This window comes from Sinocyclocheilus anshuiensis, unplaced genomic scaffold (assembly GCF_001515605.1).
Source record: "Sinocyclocheilus anshuiensis isolate Anshui unplaced genomic scaffold, SAMN03320099.WGS_v1.1 scaffold1149, whole genome shotgun sequence".
Taxonomy (NCBI): domain Eukaryota; kingdom Metazoa; phylum Chordata; class Actinopteri; order Cypriniformes; family Cyprinidae; genus Sinocyclocheilus; species Sinocyclocheilus anshuiensis.
The window spans coordinates 508,168-527,824 of record NW_015555317.1 but is presented as its reverse complement, the minus strand read 5'-3'; the positions used below and the strand labels follow the sequence as shown (position 1 = coordinate 527,824).

The 19,657-nt window shown below is 36.8% G+C and overlaps 1 protein-coding gene and 1 long non-coding RNA gene across 2 annotated transcripts in view; both read right to left on the bottom strand.

Annotated features, from left to right (window-relative positions):
* The window catches only part of LOC107671590 (uncharacterized), a 20,663-nt gene extending 7,261 nt beyond the window's left edge, over positions 1 to 13,402 (bottom strand). Inside the window, exons 1-2 of the long non-coding RNA XR_001632221.1 lie at positions 13,301 to 13,402; positions 2,049 to 2,060 (exon numbers count right to left, since the gene is read on the bottom strand). This is a non-coding gene — a long non-coding RNA (uncharacterized LOC107671590). The remainder of the gene's footprint in view (positions 1 to 2,048; positions 2,061 to 13,300) is intronic.
* Positions 1 to 19,657, bottom strand: part of LOC107671589 (ephrin type-B receptor 1) — a 248,840-nt gene that overhangs the window by 102,750 nt on the left and 126,433 nt on the right. The window lies entirely within an intron of this gene.

Sequence of the window (19,657 nt, the reverse complement as noted above, 5' to 3'; positions counted from 1 at the left end):
TGTGTGTGTGTGTGTGTGTGTGTAGATGAAAGCAGCCATGCACCTTTTACCTTTATCATGACTGAGGGACAAATTGATGGATGCACTTTGCCTCAAGAATGTGTGTGTGCACTGAAAATGTACTAGCTTGTGTGAAAAAAGAAAAACACCACCACTAATACAGCATCTTCAGTGCTGAGTGATCTTTGCTGTGTGCGCACTACAAGAAACAAAGCAAACACTGTGTCTGTGTGTTTTAAAGGAAGGGCGGCAAACTACCTCACCCTCAAACTAATTCAGGAACAATGCTCCAAAAGCGGGGCTGGAGGGAGACGCAGATCCAAAATATTTCCTATCTTCCTAGATTTCCTAGCAAAATATCTGCACTGACAGGCCATCGCTCCATGTGGAAATGTTTGTGTGTGTGTTTGAGCCATCGAGGTGCGAAAATAAGCTAAAGCGAGCACAATCTCTCCTCCGCTTACGTCTGTCCCAGCCTAACTAAATAAGCTCTCTCTCCCACCTCATTACCTGCACAGCCTGTGAGTGCTTCTATTGTGTATGAAGCAGAGGTGATGAAAGCAGGAGTCTAAAAGCGACACGCTTCGCTTACACTGTTTTATTCTGTCTGCCGTTTACCCCTGAGAGAAGCGCCACCGCCATTTGAGCAGCAAGCTTTTACAGTCATATTTGGCGCTGGATTCGTTTATTTGTTTTGACTCTTCTGTCACTATCTGATGTTGCTGTGCTGCCACGCACAGTTGATTCATGTTGTTTTTACTGCAGACTGGGGTGTGTCGAGATGTTTTTCTGAGGACGGGAGACTTGCAGATGTCAGCTAAACAAACGTCAGTTTGCCATTCTGTTGAGGTGATAAAAGAACAAGATGTTAAACGTTCCTTCAGTTTGTTTCACAAAAACCTGTTGGCTATTTACCAAACATCTCCAGATTGATTTTTTTATGCAAAGGTGTTGGTGTTGAATGTTTCCCTGGTATGTTTTCTGCAAAATGCTAGTCATTAGAATTCATTACGGCTGGTTATGTTTCAAATGTCTCTAGAATGAACAAACAAACAAGTGCATATAAATAAAAACAGATTTATTTTCAGGTCTGTTTACTAACAGCTAAAACAGAACAAATGTATTATTTCTTTTATATTTGTATTGTTGTATTAACTTCAATGAATTGGCTTGCTTTATTGATAAATAAATAAATACATAAATAAAAAAATAATAAAATAATAAAATAAGCAAGTAGATGAAACTATGTTCATTTTTTATACTATATATATATATATATATATATATACACACACACACACACAAAATAACCAAATTAACAAAATAAATATATTATTACAGGAACTGCTCGAGTATAATGTTCTAATTAATAAATAAACATACTAGAGAAACTTTTTTTTTCTAATTCTTTTTGCACGTCATACTCAACATTGATATTTTTACCTTGTATTCATTACCAGTAAATGTCTCTATAGTAAACAAACAAATAAATTGGCAGATGCAAGGATTTGTAAATACAGCATTTCTCTAGTATGTTTTCTGCAACATACACACATCATTAATATTCATTACTGGCAGTTACTTTCCAAATGTCTCTAGAATAAACAAATATATAAACAGATGCATACATTTACTGAAACAACTGCATATGTTTATTTAAATTAATGTCAGGTTGCCATTCTGATGCGTACATAATATCTTAAGATGTTAGTCATTACTGTAATATATTTCCTATGACGCACTCATCACCAATATTCATTACCGCTGCTTAATTCTAGATTAAACAAATAAACACATTCACATTATTTATATAAACAACTGTATAAAGAATGTAGTTGAGCTGTAATTTCAGGTTTGTTTAAACTCGCACTGATTAACGAAGCAAAAAATTGCCAATTCAGATCAGTTTTTTTTTAAATGGTAATTTATTGTTAGCTTTAATGAAGTGTCTAATTAACAGAGCAGCTCAGTATGCAGGATTTTCTCTCTTTGATATTTGAAAGGAAGTCAGAATATTTCAATGTGCCAAGCTTTGAAGGTGAGTACACACACACACACACCTGAGGCCGTGCTGACTTTGGTGACTTTGTCAAAGACTCGCAGCCTCTGGCCAAGAGGATTAAACCACATGTGCATCTCTCAAGCGATCCGACATACGAACGGACTAACAATTAAATAAGGAATAAACATGTTAATGATAACAACAGATGAGAAAGGTCAGATACCCGGCTTTTCCAATTCCTCTTTGTTAGGAGTGTATTCAGCGTGTCAGCAGCACGTTACATAACCAAATAGAAAGTTCCATATGCCACATGGCCTTTGAAGGCACAACCTGCAGTCTGGAGTTGACAAGGGCCCGTTACATAGAATGGAAACATCAAACATCCAGAAAGTCCCATCTTAAGCCAAACAACCCAGTTGTTGTCACACTAGGTCAGAGTGTCATGGGTACAACAGCAATAGTGCTAGATCACAAGAGAGTATGGTATTCATACTGCACACACACGTTCACATGCACACAGAAAGACCTAAAAAGGGCCTAAATATAGTCCTAGAAAGATTCTCCAGGACATTTATTGCAAGAAATGATCTAAGACACTGGTTCTCAACGTTGATTACAAGGCCCACAATACTCAATATTTCCTTTGCGAGTTGCAATGATGATAAATCTGCAAAGCTAGTTTTTGACAGCACAAATCAATAATAATAAAAACATTTTTAGTGCTTTTTTAGTAATTTAATTTTAAAATTGTATATATTATACATTTAAAGATCATTATTATTATTTAGAATAGTAATAGTAATATTTTAAGATTAAGTTTTTAATTAAAATCTATATTCAGATTATTAAAAATATATAAACATACATATATCATTCCTACCACCACAACGACAACAATAATAATAATAATAATAATTATTATTATTATTATGAGATTATTTTAATATACCTAAAAAAATACATCTAAAAGACAAACAAATCCATCCAATCCAATCTGTTAGTCATTATGGAGTACTATTAAAGCAAGATAACCTGAGCAAAAATTTGTCATACCAATTTGTCATACCATGCCATTTTTATAATTTATTTATTCTTTTTTTGTGTGTGTTTTTTTATTAATTTGTTTTATTTTATTTCTCCTGTGATTTACCTGTGAAGTTACTCAATGTTTATGGCTTAAAGTAAGAATTTAGCTTTTTATGACCACTTTTCCCACCCTGACCCTTAGAACTAAACAGGCTGTTTTTGGTGTTCTGTCTCTTCATAAAAGAAATGAAAAATGGCATTTTGCTATACTTACACATCAACTGCCTGTTCGCAGTCATGTTCAGAATCATTTGCACTGTCCGTCCTTCAAAAACTTTTCAACCCTGTTAGATCAGACTGATGTGATCAGCAACCTTTTAAACAATAACCTTCAGCCACTGTTTCCTAATGCTGGGATTCAGGCAGGTGCTTCACACAGCCACGAACAACTGATACCATGGGAGAACCTTTATGAAAACCTTTAAAAATATCCATAGTTCATTATTTTAAAGAACCTGGAACCCACTACACGCATGTGAAGAACTTATAATGTGACATCAAGAATGCTTTAATCTCCAAAAGATAATTTCGGAACCTATAAAGTGAAAGACTAAATGTGCTACAAAAATAAAAGATAAAAAGAATAAAAGATCCATCTATATTTTTAAGAGTGCCACTCACACATACTCGTACACCTCCTCTTGTAACGTAGCAGTAGATTATGCCAGTTCCCTCTCAGAAGGGCAATTTCTTCCTGAGAGGCATGTAAGACCCTCTGTCGCCTTGATCCAGTGTAGGTCGACTGGGGTCCTGTGACTCCTCAGCCCTGAGATGGGTTGCTTTTGTGTAGGCTGAGATTTGCCTGTCTAAATGCGGGAGTCTAAGGAGCTTTCCGGAAGATTAAGGCAGAGGGGACTCTTGAGGGCCCGATCCCCGGGGCGTAGGGCCGCAATAAAGGTCAGCAGGGTGAAATGAAGTCTGCCCGTCCAGACGAACATGGTCTGACGGTACACAAAATGACACACCATTAGCATCAGCGCTCTACCAGAAAGAGAGCTAAGACCCCATTGTTACTTCCCTTTAGAAAAACTGTAACCGTTTGGGTGAAGACGAGAGCTGAGAGGGAGAAGGAGGAAGAAAAAGAGTGATTAATCCTCTTTAAATGGCTGATGAGGGAGGAAAGAAGCCATATTGTGCGTCTTTTATGGCCTTTTCAGATTTGTAAACTACCCGTGGAGTAAAAACTGCTAATGATGAATAAATGCATTTCCAAAAAAAAAATAAAAATTCCCACAATATTCCCGGTTTCCAGCAGGCCAAGGGATTATTAAACCGTTCCCTTTCAGTTGGTCACTCCCGACGTCACGTCGGTTGACCGACAAAATTGGGATCATAATCTCATGCCAATGTGCATTGGCTCGTTTAGTTTACACTCGAAGTGGATTGGTCCCTCTAAGCGAGATCCCAATTTCGTCGGTCAACCGACGTGACGTCTCCGTTCCCTCCTTCAGGGAACGAGGGTTACATACGTAACCGAGACGTTCTATGGCACTGAATAGAAACGGAAGGTGTTTTTCAAGTCGACAGCCCAGAGCAGAGGTCTGTGTGTACATAAAGCTTTGAAACGTACAGAGTTCAGCAGCTGCTTCATATCCGTGAACCGCCTTTTCACCTTCAACAGGAATGCATAACGCGCCAAGACCAAACACATATTCAATCTGCGATGACTTATCACCTCTGCAGCTCACCGCATTCATAAACTGAGATAAGCCCTCGGATAACCAGAATGTAAGCAGGGCAGTCTGAAGAAATAGATCTCAGAAATGTCATATTGACACAGAGGATAAATAAAACAGCCTAATTTTTTTTTTTTTACTGATCAGCAAAGTCAGGTCCACTCTGAAGCATGGACATGTCTTAAAAAATATAAATGAAATGAAATAAAATAAAATAAAATAAAGATGCATATATTGGTACTTGGTGCTTCACCACTTTCATTCAAGTTAAATTTATAACTAACTTATAACTATGTAACTAACTAACAAAATATAAAACGAAGTCATACAGAATTGTGAAAAAGAGTAAATGGTTAAAATGTAATTTGGGCAACTTAATTTCCTTCTTAACTTTCTAAATGTTTTCAGGACTTGTGTCTGGTTGACGTTTAGCAAATTTCTTGCCACCCTGAGGAACCTTAGAGGAGTCAGTTTATCTGCCAGCAGACAATCACGCTCCTGGAGAATCTCTGAATTCGTTCTGCTGCTGTCACAGACTCATCACAGAACCCAAACCATAATGCCATCTGAAATTACATCTCCACCGCCTTTCTCTCTTCTGTCGGCCTTCGGCAAATCAAAGGATGGTAAGTAAGAAAGACAAGACGGAGAGGAGAAGAAAGAGAAATATTACAGTTATTGCCTTGCAACAGTGCACCATAAATCTCATTTGTACGCCCGAGGCGATGTTGTCGGGTTTCTGCAAGTATTCACCTTCAAGAACATCTAAATGTTCAGGTACATGTTGCAAACTTGTGAAACAGCTCAGAATAATTTGATACTCTTTTCTCAAAATAAGGAAATTTTTTGAGACTTGAACCAGGTCTACTGTTCTGCCCTCGGCCTCATCAGAACATTCATTTGGAAACCATTCATAGTTCTGAATTCCCATCCACAGATCTGCTTTCCCAGATCAGACAGGACACCCAGGTGTGAAATTGAATAACCGTGTGTTATCGCTAACCTCACAAACATCAGATATCTGACAGGCATATTTCTACCTAAACCCATTAAAGTTACACCCAAACTAATAATGCTGTGCCAAACCCTAGCAATCAATTTTGCTGTCAACTATTTACATAGGTAGCTACATTAACTCTAATTAAATTCTTTATGGGCATCACTTAAAGGTGAAGTGTGTAATTTATGTCAGAATTACAAAAATAAACATTTTCAAACAACCCTGCAAATGCCTCTTACACCTCATCACACCCTTATGATTATACTTATACTTATGATCTTATCCTTAATATCAATGGATCTTTTTTGTTCATTTTCCTTAAGGCTGGAATACACATGACTTTATACACTTGTTGACTTTGTAAATAGTTAGAGAAAAACTGGTCATTATATACTACACAATTAAGATTCATACACAGATTGTCCAGTCTTTCCAAACAGAAAAAAACTCACACAGAAACATGAGCCTCGTTGCTAGGAGAATCATAACAACTGGAAACAATGTGCGTTCTAAAATTGGCTCAAATTATCACATGTGTTTGATATCCTCAGAATGGATGGATTGAAATCAGTCAACTCTCTCAGACTGTCCAACATCTGCAGACTGGCTTTGACTTTTGACAGCTAAGGAGAAATGCCCAACAGACGTAACTATTTCAGCAACGAAAACATGCTGAAAAGTTAATTTGCACCTCGAATTAAGCCAGAAACCCAAATTTGAATATGTATTTCCTGCCCCCAGGAGAAAAATGCCCCCCCAAAAAAACCTGGCTGCATTCGGGTCATATTCTACATATGTAGCTTAAAATGGTTAGGAAACACACACACACACACACACACACACACACACACACTTGACTGTATTAATTGGCACAGCTTCACTTCATTTTAAATTATTAAAAAAATACAAAAATAAAATAAATTAAAATAAATTATTCATGCATTTATAAATAAATTATATGGATAAAAAATAAAGAGTGTAATTACTATTAAAAAAAAAAAAAATAAAATAAAAAAATTGATGACCAGTAAAGAATAATTATGGCTCAATCCTTTCACCAGAGATAAAAAGGTTAATAGTGGATCCTGATTTCAGCATTTCAATGATTCTGTGTCATTTATATATGTATTTCACCTGTAGTGAAATGTCTGCTACAGACATACACATTTAAGTTACGCTTCCATAGATGTCATTTTCGCTGAATTGCTTGCAGCAAAAGCAATCTTCTTTGGCCTTATTTTTTTTATCAATTATTGGCTTTTTAAGCGCAAAATACACTAACATTTCAGCATGAATTCTGTCATTAAAAGTCAAATCATTCAAATATTTCTCTCAGTTTTCCAGAGAGAGCATAAGTAACTACAGGTACCAAAATTTGTTTTCCTTCACAAGTGGACCATGCCTTCTTGCAAACTGTATCTATGGAGGACGAGTTCTTTAAACCTGTTTGGAAACAGTCATTATTTTAGCACCCTCAGAATGTATTTTTACAGAATTATCAGATGAATAGATTCTAGTAGAGTAAAAACATTCCAACACTGCAGCACAGTGTGTTATTACATACATGCTATTTTGCTGTGGCAACACACACGCGTCTCCAGAAACGAAAAAGATCAAGAGAGATACAGACAGGAATAAAGAGAAAGAACAACTAGAAGCCTGTGCTAATTCAGCATTCATGAATACTAACTGCCATGTAAACAAAAACACAGTTTGGGATTGTCAGTACTCAGTACACTATTCATTTCCTTTTCTCCTGATTTTTACAGTCACGGCCGTCCCCTCGCCTCTTTCATATTCCTACAGCTATTTGATATTTCGTGCAGGCATTTGAAGTAGGCAGCCGTGGCAGGGGATCCTCGCAGTCTCTCTCAATGCCGCTCTGTGATCAATAATTTGTCACTGAAATGCTGTCAGCTGCGTGGACGTCGCCAGACCGGGGCCAAAAAGGGCCCCTGATGTGTGACTGCCGAGAGAGTCCCAGCAACCACCCAGTAGCGGTTTACAGATCTGAGGACCCCTGGTGCGACAATATTGAGCTATGTTCTCGCCCACCTGTTCTAGTGACTATCACTTGATATGTGCATTTTGCTTCTTTAACTCGCTTTGAATATAAAACGACTGGCTAAAGCTGACAAGTGAATGTAAAATAGTAAAAAACTAGTGTGTTTTTGGATGAGTCCTTTAGCATTATTACATATTCTACACTTTCAAAAATAATGGTTCCAAAAGGGGGTTTTCACAGTGATGCCATAGAACAAACATTTTTGGTTCTTCAAATAACCTTTCAGTGAACCGTTCTTAAAACAAACCTTTTTTTTTTTCTTGGTGTAAAGAACATTTAAAAAAATCTAAGGAACCTTCTTTTTTTCCTACTCTAAAGAACTTTTGTTCTATCACACTATAAATCTAACACTCATTATCAATTGTATGGTAACAGTAGCAAACCCACAAGAGTGGTCAGGTGTTAATTTGCACTTTAACATTCAAAGTCTTACAGTACTAAGTGGCATTCTTAATGTGGTGTACTGAAAAGTAGCTAAATAAACCAGCATATATATATATATATAGATAGATAGATAGATAGATATACAAAAGGGCATTGCCCCCTCAGATCTGATTTGTGCCCCCCAGGTTCATTTTATCCCCCCTCCACCACTGAAAAGCGATAGTTTTTAACCCTTTGACGCAACCGCTTGGTTCGCTTATGCCTTGGGCCGGCTCTGGGTAGCTTCGGCCAAAATTTTGGTGCATCCCTATTGCTTTTAGGCTTCTTTTTAGACTTTGTTGAAGATATGATTTGATTGTATAGAAAAGATGGCAGCAGCCTATTAATTATAAAAGTAGGTAGATGCCTCTTACTTGAAGTATAATTAAAGACAGATACTGTTTACATCACATATAAATAGCATAAACTTTTGTTTACGATAAGTGCAAATAGTGATAGAATATTTTAGCATAAAGAGTATAAGAGACATATATTGGGTAAATTCCTATTCAAAACAACTTCAGCAGAGTACCTGAAGAATTGTCATATAACTCTCCCTCTTGAATAACCTCAGTGACAGAGAGCAGCAATGCTTATGACTACTAATGCAAGCCGTGGGGTGAATCCAGGGCTGCGGGTCTGGAGATGCAGATGAGCTCCCAAGGGCAAAAAGATACATGAGTTTAACATGCAGATTACATGCTTCATATTCCATCATGATGACATGCTGGACAGAGCTGCTGACAGGAAGTAAGTGAACTGTGTGTTTGATTTCAAAGTCAGACAACATCCTACACTGTGTACTACATGTACTACCCCTAATCTAAAACAAATTGCAGAAAAAGACATTTGAAATGTATAAATGATGATTATTATAATGTATTATATTATAATAATTATATAAGACTAAGAAATAATACTACACACCTAAGTCACACATAAAAAACTCTGAATCACACTACATTAGAGTAAAACATACTTATTCCTCTTAAAGTAATTTATATATTTTAAACCAAACAAACTTTCTGAAAAGTATGACTTGAAAAGTAATTCTACCATCTTCTTAAAATAAATGCCATTTGTTTTATATTGAGTTATATAATGCAAAGTCAAGCATTTTTAAATGTGGCATAAGTGTCCGAATACATTTGGACATATATTTATCTACTTGCTCTAAAATGATACAAAATGCCATTCTGGGACATGAAATGGACAGTTTGAAATAACTGATTCATGGAAATGAATCAAACTTCCCAACTCTATCAGCACTTTTACAACTGAGATTAAATCAGACACGCCATTATAATATCGCTGTCTTAGCATTCTCAAAATCACAAGTCATGACACAAAATCAGCCTACTGGCACAGGCCTAAAAAACCCTAATGACTGAATATCATCACAATGTTCATGATGTTGCTCCATTTCATATCGCCAACACACACACACACACACACACACACACACACAAAACACTGAATATTGCAAATATTTAATATATCACCCAACCCTAGCAGCCAGTAATGGATCTGAACTGTCAAACCAAGCTAGTGGTGAGACTTTATCAACCAACAGAAAGAAACTGAGGAGTCCTGCAAGTATCTGCTAAACTTTCAGCCTCTATACAGTATGTGTGTGATCAAGTTTAATTTACTAGTGAATCAGAGCAGAAAAAGGAACAAATTTAGAAAAGCAGCCCACAGTGAAGAAGGGAACCAAGATACGAGAGTTAGTGGATGATGTGGCTCTTCATTAAGAGCGAGACACACTTTTCTTCACCTATTCAGTCTATTCAGCACACTCCCATGCCAGAAGTCTTTCTAACCTGTCTGTCTCTTTCTCTCGGTATCTCTTTGTCCAGTCACCATGGCCTTTTCTCAAGCCACATAATAGAGCCCAGAGCTCAGAGAGGTCAGAGAGCTCTTTAATTGGGTTTCAAGGTGTCTTCACACAGTGTGCGATTGTGCGGATGGCCATCATTAGGCTGTGAGTGTTTGTACACTCTAATAGTGTATTATTGTCACCCCTAACGGCGTTCAGACGCAGGAGGAACTGAAAGGAAGCTTCTGAATGCACCACACATCAGCAGACTTCCTGCCTTTTTCTTATTTCTTCATTCAGATGCTCATAGAATGAAGGCCACCTCTACTCTCTGTCACAGTCCAAATAACTCTCTGCACTTTTCTCGCTCATACAAACCAACCGGCGTGCTGTGCAAAGCCCCGGTGCATTGTGGGAATGTTTTTGAAAGCGGCAGCAGTCACAATACCCAAACAGCCTCATCACGGTCAGCGCTGTCACCCTTGATGTTCTCTACAAAAAAAAAATTGTGTCATATTGACATGAAAATGCAACACCTAGCCACCTCTGCTAAGAGACACTCAATTGCAGCAGAATAACTAAATTATTAGTGATTTATTTAATGGTAGTTTGTATATAACTAACAATTCATTTTTTCTTATTAAGTAATGCTTTCATTCTACTATTATTTATCAATTATTTTTTGCTTTGTTGACATTTCAGCATTATCATAGGCACTTAGGCTACGTTCACACTGTCGGTATACCTTGAAACCGGTAATCGGCCCATGCCTAGCCACTTCCATATGTGGTACTAAATCCGATACAGGTCAGACGTTTTGCAATGCGACCGCAGTGTGAACAGTCATATCGGAATTAATGCGACTTTTACGTCACTCTAGATCAACATTCGTCACGATTCTGCACTCATGGGAGTCACTTCAAAGATTTTACATACCCAAAGCTATCAAGACAGTTGCAAAAGTAAGTCAGTGGAGTACAGTGACGTGTCAGAACTCATATGTATTGCAGTGACAACTCTATATACAAGCAAAACATGTACTGTATATAGTGCTCGTATCATAAAAGTTTCAAAACTCTGCTCTCTTCTGTCACATCCTTGTCTTTATTTTTCATATTGCCAGTGCATAATTTCGCTGGCTTCTGCGGCAGATCATACTATAAATAAACGCATAATCGCTTACTTTATGTTTACTTCCGCATGACGTGCACTGCGCAAGTGTTGCCAAGTCCACAGATTTCCAGCAGAATTGGGCAACTTTTTAATCGTTGCCCTGGGTTGTTTTTCAACTCTGTGGGTTAAAGCGACCCCACTAACGCGATATATAACCCCCAGAACGCGATTGGGCTAGTTTTGGACTAGTTTTGAGAAGTAATTGGGCAGATTTTGTTGTGAAAACCTAGCAACCCTGTTCGTATTGTTCTTTTGCGCATGCGGGTCAGTTCAGATCCATGATCTGTTCACACTGGAAATCTGATATTGGCCACATTTAAAACAACAATGTGAACAGCTATACAAAAAAAATCGGATCGGAGCAAAAATCGGAATTGAGCACTAAAGCTCGCAGTGTGCACGTACTCTTAGACATGTCATAAAAAAACTGTTGCAACAAAACATCAGTATTAAATACACTAACAATTAAAAAGAGAATTTTAAAACATTTAAAATTTAATAAAATATAAATAATATTTCAAATATACATTTTTTATTTAAACATATTAAATATATAAATTACCAATCTAATATCTCATATTTCTAGTAATAATTATTTTTCTCTTGCAACAAAACATCTGTATTAAACAGACCAACAATTAAAAATAGAATAAAATAAAATAGAATATTCAAAAATTGCATTTAAAAATGTAAAATATACAAATTACCAATCTAATATCTCTTATTTCTAGTAATTATTATTTTGTTGTTCAACAAAACATCAATATTAAATAGATCAACAATTAAAAATAAAAGACTGGGACCTCCAGAAATGCATTCAAATATACTAAACAAGTAAAGCTATCAAATTAAGTGTTGTTTTAATCAACTGACTTTATGTATGTGCATCATTCACATGCATTCATAATATAATCAGCCCACATGAGTTGTAATCCCTGCATGAATGCTAAAAGAAAAGCTAATCTCACTTGTAAACTGACCTATCAGAATGAATATTTAAATTAAGCAATGTCATCATCCCTAAAGGGAGAATAATGATATGTGTCACCTTCCAAACATTATCAGAAGTAACTTTTTAAAACCTGCTTTCAAGCATGTTTACGGTTAACAAATCAAGTGGAGAGAGTAACGTTCATATTCAGCCCAAATATGAAGTCAAAATAACTGAAGGATCTCAAAGCAAATGAAACACTGAACAATAATATAAATTTGCCATAATGGGCCCTATCATACACCTGGCGCAATGCGGCGCCAGGCGCGACGCAAGTGTTTTTTGCTAGTTTCAGCCCGACGCAGTTGTCATTTTCACGTCCTGTGCCACGTTGTTTAAATAGCAAATGCATTTGCGCCCATTTGTGCGCCCATGGGCGTGCTGATCTGAAAACGAGGTGTGTTCAGGCGCATTGCTGGCGAATTGCTATTTTGAGGCAACTGAAATAGACTGCGCCATTGACCAACAGAAACCTGGTCTAAAATCTGGCGCAATATTTTTTCTTTGTTATTTAAAGAGCGCGTTAGTAATATGTGCCTATAGATGGGTGCACAACGCGCGTAAACTTTGCTTATTACACACACAGGGACACGCAGCAGCACACAAACATTTTTAAAAATGAAAAATTAAATTCCGCCATGTAAATAGCGAACCCGCCATGGCGCGAGCGCAACTGGCTTTTAAAGGGGATGGGAGATGAGACTCTGATTGCCCAAAAAACACATTGCTTCTCAAGTAAAAGAAAAAATATGTCAAAGATGTTTCGAAATTTTTACTTGAAAACAACAAACTTATTGAGTAAAAAAAAAGATTTTTACCCTTATCTGTGTTAAAATTACTAATGAAATCTCTATTGCTTTATAGTGTTCAGCCATACATTATGTATTTGAGCAAAATGGTTTTGCTATTGCTAAAGCACTGGATTTATCATGGGTACTTTGATTGCTGCACTTTAGGCTGTTTGGATTGTGTTTCCACGGGCCTTGGAGGTCTCAAGTGAATCAAAAGCCAGAAGTGATCTGTGAAGATGCTTTTCTGGTGCTTCTGCTTCACATTGTGCCAAACAAACAGTGGCGGCTGGTCGGGGGAGGCAGGGAAGGCACAGCTTCCCCATAATTTTGAGGTGAAAATGGGAGGAGGACGATTTAATGTTAATAAAATTCACAATTCATTTTAGTTCATGTCTCAGAATGTGTATTTTTTGTTTGTAATTTCACAGTTGTAATACCATAACGTGAAAGCGCCGCTTTTCTATCGCGAATGTGCCGAATCTGCTGATGTAATTGCAACCGCTAGGTGATAGAGAAGGGGAGAGGGAGGCCGGGGGAGAGGTGAGCTCTCGTGCCTCCGTTGGTAAAAGAAAATTAGCCAATCAGCATCAAGTGTTCACTTTCAGCGCTGAGGAGTGTTGAGAAAAGAACCCTCATAAGGGAGGCTAGCCTCCCTTCTGATATCAACCAATCATCAGAGACGTAAATTACGTGATATTAGTTTGAACGTCTGCCGCTGCGCTGATAATGTACCAAGTACTTATGAGTAGCTATATTCAATATTTGATTGATTGATCTGTCTAAAAGACAGAGTGCTAGGTAATATGAGCTTCTAAAGCAGAGCATTAAATATGCTCTAGACAGCTCAGAGAATGGAGAGCACTACTCCTGAATAAATAACCAAACAAACAACAAACTATCAGCCAATCTACAAATCAGCGCTGTCAGAGAGAGAGTGGAGATAATAATATACACGCACACACCACAGGCGTGTGTATTTATGGGTCCCAACTGTCCTCTCCTCTTTCTTTCACGTTCACACACACACACACACCACACTGAGAGAGCTCTGTTTATCACTCTTACAATCACACAGACCAGACCGGGGATGGTTTCTGTGCTAGTTACTCACCATAATATAACTGTGTACATAGTCAACCGCCTTCTAAGAAAGAATAATAACAAAAATACAACCTCATGAACTCAAGAGACTGATTTGAAGCTACTGTTTAGCACTGAATAAATTCAATTCAATATGTTTTGTATGGCAATTTCTACAATACAAATCATTCCAAAAGCAGCTTAATAAAGAATCCTACCCAACAAGATTCAAAACGATCATGTCAGTCCAGTTTTATTTTCTGTACACTTCTCAAGGAATTCACTGCAATGCATTTTGGGATTGACTAATCTACTAAATACATAAAATACCAAAGTTTGTGGTCAGTAAGACTTTTTAAAAGTCTCTTAAGCTCACAGAGACTGCATTTATTTGATAAATATACTGTAAAAATAGCAATATTGTGAAAAATACATATTTTTTATTTAATATTACTGTTGTCTATTTGAATATATTTTAAAATGTAATTCATTCCTGTGATGCACAGCAGAATTTTCAGCATCATTACTCAAGTCTTCAGTGTCACATGATCCTTCAAAAATCATACTAATATACTGATCTGGTGCTCAAAAAAGATTTCTTATTATTAACATTTCTTATTTTGTTGAATAGTTATGCGGCTCGATATTTTTGTGGAAACAATGACATTTTCCAATATTTTTTTTGATGAATAAAAGTTAAAAAGAACAGCATTTATTTGAAATAGAAATATTTTGTAAAATTATAAGTGTCTTTTACTGTCACTTTTTTATATCCGTTTAAGGTGCCTTTGCTGAATAAAAAATATGCTTTCTCTCAAAGAAAATAAAAATTTTACTGACCTCCAACATTTGAATGGCAGTGTATGCAAAGAATAGATAAAATTAAGCAAATACTTAACATTTGGCCAAATGAGGTCTTACAAGAAATCATAATTTTGCTGTCTACTGTTTGAAAAATAGAAGTGAGTAGGCCTATGATTCCTAAAAATGCTGTCTAGGTAGGCAGCTCACTAGTGTTTGTAGAACGCTCCTCCTGCACTCCGCTTTAACCTGGTCAAAGAGCAGCTATGAAAGGTGACAGAGATGATTAGAAGTCATCGGTGGCTTTTTCTGTCTCCACGCACACAGAGAGAATGCTTTTTCTAGTCAGTGTTTTCAGCAGGTCAGATGACAGCTGTTTGTAGCGCCTGAAGCCAGCATGGGTGAGCTAAACGAGCAAATCTGAGGTGTAGGAAAAACATCATCTAAAGTGACAGGACATTTTTTCTTTCAGTGGACTGTCCTTCTGCTCTAGCCGTTTGACCTTAAAAGAACCCATAACAAACATCACAGAAATAATAATCAGTGGACTGATTTATGCTTCTTTTTGAATATGTTCATATGCTTAACAACAACTGTCTGTCAAAGAGATTGAATAATGTATTTTTATTAGTTTTTTGCTTACATTTTTGGGAATACTTCACCCAAAAATGCCAGTATTTACTCACCCTCGTGTCATTCCCTATATTACTTTATTTTCATTCAGTGAACACATACAGTATTAAGCAGAATATCCAGGCTTCTCTTTTCCATGTAATGGAAGTAAGAACTGCAGCTGACAAAAATCAAATAATGACAGTGTAAAAGTACCCTTTACTACTTCTGAAACATTGTGTCATGAAATTATGAGAATTTAGACTTCACGAAAATCCTCCTCTTCGCTGTTGATCTACAGGGGAACATGTTCTGTCCCATGGAAGAGAGTCATATGGGATTAAGGCATGAGCGAGAGTAAATGATAATCATTTTGGTGTGAGCTTCAGTCTTCAAGATTTTACCATTTTTAAATGCATATTGAAAAATTCCACACATATTACCCCACAATCAGCACATGTAGGCTGACTTGCTTTGTTGTAGTCAGTCAAAAAGAAACAAAAATAGTATTTCACACATGCATTCGTTCAAAATAACACGCAGCAACTGCAGTTCATTCATTAACAACATGAGTGATTATCTGTGATGAAACAAAATGCCAAAATCAGGGGAAAAAAGCCTCTTATCTGGGTCAGAACCAAAGCGTGCAGCAGTGAACTAGCAGTCGATCAATCATTGGCCTGTGTGCAGAGCAGTTTGATTGATTGGGAAACAGATTTTCGCCTGCATGTTTCTGGCTCTGGGCCTCGTACGGGGCCTCTGGTGCTGGTGTAGGCTTTCCAAACCATTACCCTGACCTGAGCAATGACTGACCCATGCTTACTGCTGACCTGAAGGGCCGCTGAAGCAGAAGAACCCAGAAGAACATGTGGTTTGCTCCAGATAACAAGTAAATATGAATACATTAAGCAGAGCTCACAGGAAAATGCAGGCCGGCTCATTCAACCCTCAGACAAGGATCTGTCAGAGCTATAAAGCATGCTAACTTCCCCGATGAAAACGCTATGGCTCAAAGGATGCTCTTCATAGTTAAGAAAAATTAATGGAGTTAGTTATTGTTAGAAGCAACTTCATTCTCAAGTTTCAAAAATATTCTAGAAAAATATAGATAGACAGACAAACAGGTAGATAGAGATGATGATATAACAGAAAGACATAACCAGTCCAGTCAGATAGAAATGAAGATCACACATCTCCTCACCAAGGTGCACAATTTTAGAACAAACTTCCAGTCTTCATTACGAGTGATGCTGCCTTATCAAACACTAATAAACTGTGTGTTTGTGGAAGTGGGCGTTCAGAATCACATGAACCGGTGATTTCACAGCAGCTGAAAGCTCAAAGGTTCCACTTTAAAGTGTCTGTTAAAAGGCATCCAGTGTTCTTCCAGAACCCACGGTCAGAGTTGATCTTCCCTTAACATGAAGCCAAAAAGCTCTCTCTCCCCATCAGAGCAAAGCTAGGGAAGTGCTCTTCTTCTGTTTTTAAAGCTTTGTGTACATGGTGTAAACACGAAGATCACAGAGATGGAGCCGTGACACTTCTGAGCGGCAGCACCGAGAGGAGGGTTTGTTTGCGCTCTTCAAATGTGTAATTAACCAGCATTAAAACACACTCACTTTTCAAACCGTGTGTCCTCGATGACTTTTGAGAGAGCAGAGGGAAAACGAGAGACAGAGACAAAGAGGGGGAGCAGAGAGACAGAGAGTGAGAGAGCGGCAGGGAGAAAGAGAGAGACGGACAAACAGAGGTCACATAGCCACTGCAAAGTTTTGAAAGTAACAACAGCATATATCTAAAGGAGTAAATTCGCAGAGTTACTGTTCTGTGTATAAATAAAATAAAATAAAATAAAATAAAATAAAATAAAATAAAATAAAATAAAATAAAATAAAAATCCACAAACATTATGTGGGAATGTCTCATTTATTTGTGCTTGCTGAGTAGTTCAGTTAGTAGATTCAGTGTTGCTATTGTTAAATATAACTAAAACTAGAACCATTCAAAGTAGGGGTGTTATTTTTATTGACAAAAAATTATATCTCGATATTTTCTGGGATTTTATCGATAACGATAATTAGACGATATGTTGCTGAGTGTGTTATTGTGAATGTTTTGATATATTAAACATAAAACGTTGAATACTGATATTTGAAATGATTTAAAACATGAAAAAAATCAACAAAAAAAAAAAGAAAATAAAGAAAAAGACGAAATTTGAAATTAAAACCGCCAGCAGTTGGCAGCAAATCACTGTTAATAAGTGAGTCATTGCGATTGAACCGAATCAAATGTCAAATCGCACATCGTTAAAACAACAATTACGATATTATCGCAGACGATATATATCGCACACCCCTAATTCAAAGCCATTTTTATTAATTTAAATAATTCAATAAATAAATATTTAAAAAATAGGAATGTTGCCTTGGTAACTAAATACTGAGGTGACTAAAAATTACAAAGTAAAACTGAAATTAAAATAAATTAAAGCTACATATTTAATATTAAAATATTTAAAAAAAAAAACTAAAAATGAAAAAAGCACATAACAAAATTACTAAAACCTAAACCAAAATTAAAAATTAAACTTATAAACACAAAAGCCAATTCAAAATGATTAAATACTGTATAATAATAATAATAATAATAATAATAATAATAATAACAACAACACTGTTTTGGCTAAACAGTCCTGGATTTCTGGCAAAAAAAAAAAAAAAAAACCTACACCTACAGATTAGGTGGGTGAGTAGTTATACAGTTGGACATACTACTCTGATTTATGTTTATATATTGAATTTGGTTATTGAATGTGGTTGTCACTTCCCTTAATAACTGAATTTGTGTGTACAGAGCAGCTTAAGCATTTAGAAGAAATGGAGGGAGAAAGAAACACGCACACAGATTGGACCTGTCTTGGAGAGAGAGAAGCAGGAGTCTAAATTACTACTGTCTGCCACACAGTTCTCCTCACTCCTGTCTAAAAGCTGCTTCATATTATCAGACACTCTGTTTTGGGCCAGGCAGCAAAAAAAAAAAAGAAAGAAAAGAAAAAGAAAAAATCTAACTTTAGTTGCAGCATTCCTCAAGGTCAAAATAATATTATATGGGATTAGATTTCTCTGAAGACACAAGTTATTTTGGAAAAAAAAATAGTAGGTGATTTGTTCTGTGATCAACACACAATTAACAATCACAAACAATCACATTTATCATTGCTTTTAGAGATGTAACTTCTTCAAATTCAGAAGATTAGAACCAAAAAGCCTTGCTGTCCAGATATCCTCTGTTTGCTTCGGAAATGTGGCAGCCGGCATCAGAAAACCATCATGTACACAAATCTGCATCCTCAACAAAAGGCCCCCATCTGCTAGCGCTTGTTTTGGGTAATTTCGAGGGATATTTGAGAGGGGAAGAGGGTTTTTCTCTCTGGGAAAAGCACGGTGGATCATCTCAGTGGAACAGAGGTTGGACTGCACCGTCTGAAAGATGTAAACAAACTTCAGCTAGATGAGTGGGATCTTCCAGATGTCCAAAACCTGAGTTGTTTGTAGTATGTAATGGTATCAGTGTGTGAGTGTGTGTAGGGGTGTTTCTGTACCCGATGACTAGCATGTGTGTGTTGTTTATGGGTGTTTTTAATAGATCTCTGCTGTGTTTGGCTATGCTTGATTGTGTGTTGTATATAGAGCAGTATGTGTGTGTTTATGTAATGTTGAGAGTGCTTTTCAATGGCCTTTTGTCTGTGTATATATAAAGCTGCAAGTGCCTGCATGCATGTTTTGTGTGTTTATTTGTCTGTGTCGATCTGTTTAATGTGTATACAAAGCTGTAGATTTAAAGCTGCATAGTCTATAGCTACATAGCAAAGTTGTTAAATTAATTTATGCAAAGAATTATGCAAACAATCAAAATATCACATACATAATATAAGATAAATGCAGATATATTACAGCTAGTGTTGGGTTCGAGTCCACCTACGTCGAGTCCGAGTCTTTAACCAATCGAGTCCGAGACAAGTCCGAGTCCAAAATGGGCCGAGTTGGACTCAAGTCCGAGTCCCAAACAGCCGAGTCCGAGTCCAACGAAACACGATTATTTATTAGTATCTTAACATTGTTTTAACCTTTACAAC